This window comes from Lygodium microphyllum, chromosome 21 (assembly GCF_053477565.2).
Source record: "Lygodium microphyllum isolate KBCC chromosome 21, Lygodium_microphyllum_v1.1.10, whole genome shotgun sequence".
Lineage (NCBI taxonomy): Eukaryota > Viridiplantae > Streptophyta > Polypodiopsida > Schizaeales > Lygodiaceae > Lygodium > Lygodium microphyllum.
Genome location: NC_141155.1, coordinates 26,453,990 through 26,457,768, shown reverse-complemented (window position 1 = coordinate 26,457,768; position 3,779 = coordinate 26,453,990). Strand labels below are relative to the sequence as shown.

At 49.7% G+C, this 3,779-nt stretch overlaps 1 pseudogene; it reads left to right on the top strand.

Moving 5' to 3' along the window:
* The first annotated feature begins 211 nt into the window (after positions 1-211).
* On the top strand, positions 212-3,035 carry LOC148017834 (zeaxanthin 7,8(7',8')-cleavage dioxygenase, chromoplastic pseudogene; annotated as a pseudogene).
* The last annotated feature ends 744 nt before the right edge of the window (positions 3,036-3,779 follow it).

Below are 3,779 nucleotides of genomic sequence, written 5' to 3'. Positions count from 1 at the left end.
CATTTGATGAGGACGTCAGTAGATGCAAAGTTTCCACAGCGCGGGACCACATAGCCACTGATATTTATTTTCCTCGTGACAAAGATGATCCTCATCAAGGAAGTTAGAAAGGATTGGAAGCAACTCCTCATCATGGCGCAGAAAAGACAGCCGAACAGATCCCTCGGCCCACGTTAGAGCCACTGGCTAATTTGAGGTGGTAGGGTACGGCCCTCTCAGCTCACACGGCACTCCACCTTCAAAGATATCTGTTCTGTTTTTGTCGTCCGAAGACTAATCGCGCCACTGAAGCTGAGGTTGTCCGTCAATGTTACTGCTGAAGGAAGAGTCAAGCGTCGTGACTCGTACTCCAGCGAGAGACGAGCTTAGACGTCATGCTTTTTACATCGAGGCGCTCTTATAATGCAAATAGGGGACCACGATGCTGATGCAATGGCGCAAAGAGGGGGGTTAGTAAGCTGGTAGGTACAGATTAATCATTAATTAAAGAGTGTATCACCACAAGCTGCTTTTTTTAAATAACATGATTGATCTTAGACGTCACATACCATCCATCATCCTCGATCGACCTCTGTTAAGATATCACAGCGATCTGCTTTTTGGTTGTGGATAATCTCATTTGAGAGTGAGAAGAGAAGAGTAGGAAAAAAGAAAAAATGCAACAGCTGATGCACAGAGCTCCCTTGGGAGGGGACAAGTGGCTGCAGCACCAGCAACACCAGCTGGTGGCCGATAGTGAAGGAGCACGTACGAAGCCGATAATCAGGTATGGCGATGGGGGAAGGCGGAAAATCCGTTATGGCGATGGAAGGAGTCAGAAAATCAGAGCTGGCGATGGGGGGAGGCGGAAGCAGAGACGGGTGAAGGTGTCGGCAGGGATGCAGGCGAAGGATCAGGAGTACGTCAGGATAGCCGGGGCGAGTGATGGTGGTGGTGGTGGTGCAGTGCCGCAGGTGTTAAGGGGGGTGAGGGGGAGGGAGCTGATGGATATACAGAGGCTGGTAGAGGCGAGCCGGGGCGGACGGAGCTTCTGGGAGACGGCGTGCAACGTGGCGGACAGCCTGATAGGGGGCCTGCTGGCGCCGGGGAACCTGGGGCCGGGCGCCGACCCGGCGGTGCAGCTGGCCGGGAACTGCGCGCCGGTGCCGGAGAAGCCGCCGTCTCCCTGCGCGTTCGACGCCGGCGGTGCCCTGCCGGATGGCCTCCGGGGCGTCTACGTCCGCAACGGCCCCAACGCCGCTCGCCTCTTCGACCGCGAGGGCTACCACATGTTCGACGGCGACGGCATGCTCCACGCCGTTACGCTCTCCGGCCCGCGCTGCGCCTCCTACTGCTGCCGCCATGTGCGCACCAGCCGCTTCGTGCAGGAGGAGCTGGCCGGGCGCCCGCTCTTCCTGAAGATCTTCGGCGGCGCACGTGGTACTCTGGGATTCGCCAGGGCGGCGCTCGTGCTGGCGCGCGCCCTACTAGGGGTGCTCAACATGCGCGACGGCTGGGGGCTGTCGAACACCAGTGCCTGCTTCTTCAACGGGCAGCTGCTGTCGCTGTCGGAGGACGACATGCCATACGCCGTGCACGTGGGGGCGGATGGGGACCTGCTGACCCTGGGCCGTCTGAAGTTCGCCTCGGGCGGAGCCAAGGCCCGGTCAACCAACATGTGCGCCCACCCCAAGTTCGACCCCCGCACCGGCGAGATGTTTGCCTTCCACTTCCGGCCCTCCCCCGCGGCCCCCTTCTCCTTCTTCAAAGTCTCCCCTTCGGGCGTCAAGTCCCGCGACGTCCGCATCCCCCTCCGCGACATCTCCTTCATCCATGACTTCGCCATCACCGACCACTACGCCATCTTCCCTGACAACCAATTCGTCATCCGCCCCCTCCAGTTCCTGCGCGGCCAGATGCCCGTCGTCTGTGACAAGAAGAAAACCCCCATGCTTTGCCTCGTCCCTAGGGCCGCTGCCACATACCATCAAGACGCAAAGAACAGCAACAATCAAGGGCATCAATACACCCCCTTATGCTTCGAAGCACCTGGCTTGAACGGTTACCACTTCATAAACGCATGGGAGGAGCAAGACGAGGTAGTCATCATCACACCCAACATCGCCCCTCCCGAGCGCTTTCTTGAGATACCAGCCAAGGGCATAACATGCACTCTTACAGAGGTGCGTCTGAACCTCACCACTAGGAAGACCTCCATGAGGCAACTCTGCCCAGGCTCCAACCTTGAGTTTGGCACCTTCAACCACAACTACACAGGAAGGAAGATTAGGTATGCCTACCTTGCAAGTGGGTCTTACCCTGAGCTCCAAGGAGTGGTGAAAGTGGACCTTCAAAAACAAGGCAATCCCTCATGCATCGTTGCAACCAAAGAATTTGGACCCCATTGCCATGTAAGTGAACCCTTTTTTGTGCCTCGATTAGACAACTTGAATCTCCAAACTAATGGCCCCGATTGTTCTAGCAAAGAGGATGATGGGTACCTTTTGTGCCTAGTCCACAACATTATCACAGGAGTATGTAAGCTTCTTGCCATGGATGCACAGTCCCCTTCCCTTGATGTCATAGCCTCCATCAAGCTCCCTTCTCGTGTACCTTACGGCTTCCATGGTTGTTTCATCCATGAACATCAATTGGCCAAACAAAGTCTCCATTGACCAAGAGCCAAAGCCTTTGATCACAATAGATGATCACTCACTTATTTGTAAATACAAAGTCTTAGCCATTTTTTGTATTTGTTGGCACTCAAGATCATTTGTGTCAACAAAAAACATCACATTGTGTGGTTAGGTAGGCTCTGTAAAGTTAGGCTGCACTAGAGAATTTTATTTGTGCTTCACAATACATATTGTAGTCAATAACCTTGTATATAGGACTTTGAGCATTCTACTTCATGTAAATTACAGGATGCAACATCATTGTTACATATCACTTACTTGCCATTGTGATATACTTTCTAAAACAAAAATAGGTGCTAGCTCCATGTAAAATTGAATTTAGAGAAGGACTTGATTTGGAAACAAAAATGCAAATCTCTCTCTCTCTCTCTCTCAAACTTGCTCATGGATTTCAAGGCATATTGATGTCACCATATATTGACAATGTATTGATGAGCACTATTCTTCATTATATGTCTAGATAGAAAAAACTTTGACATAACTCAAAAGCACTTGAAAAGCCAAACCATCATGAGAATTGAACTTGAAAATAGCATGGACTGCAAAATGGTGCAAACCCAAATAAAATAACCAAGTTGTAGAAAATGAGAAAGCACCAATCACGTACTTTAATGTTGTGCATCATCACTTTGAGATCATTAAAAAATATGTTACTTTCTAAAGGAAAGGTACTAGTGTTATAGTTATCTTGCACTCACTCTATTAGTTTGTGCATCCCATAGTTGTTGAAAATATGTGATGACTCATGCATTACGAACGAACACATTGAGGTGGTACTAGACATTTTGTGAGAATTCTTGGACCTATGAGGTTTCTAATAAAGGTTACAACCCTCACATATGCTATTATATATAATATTTATCTTATTCATTTTGTCTTTGCCCTAGGAGCAAAACATTATATTTCAAATATATGAATTATTAAAACATTTAAAAGATCACCCACCTTGATAGTGGGGGATGCTACCTAGCCAAAAGAGGGTGCTTACATTAGGCGAGTTTTGAGGTCCTGATAATGCCTTTTAGGAGATAGAAAGGGAGTGCTCTAGACCAATAGGAGCAAAGCCTCCGTAACGGAACTTCTATTTTAAAAAATGTAAATTTT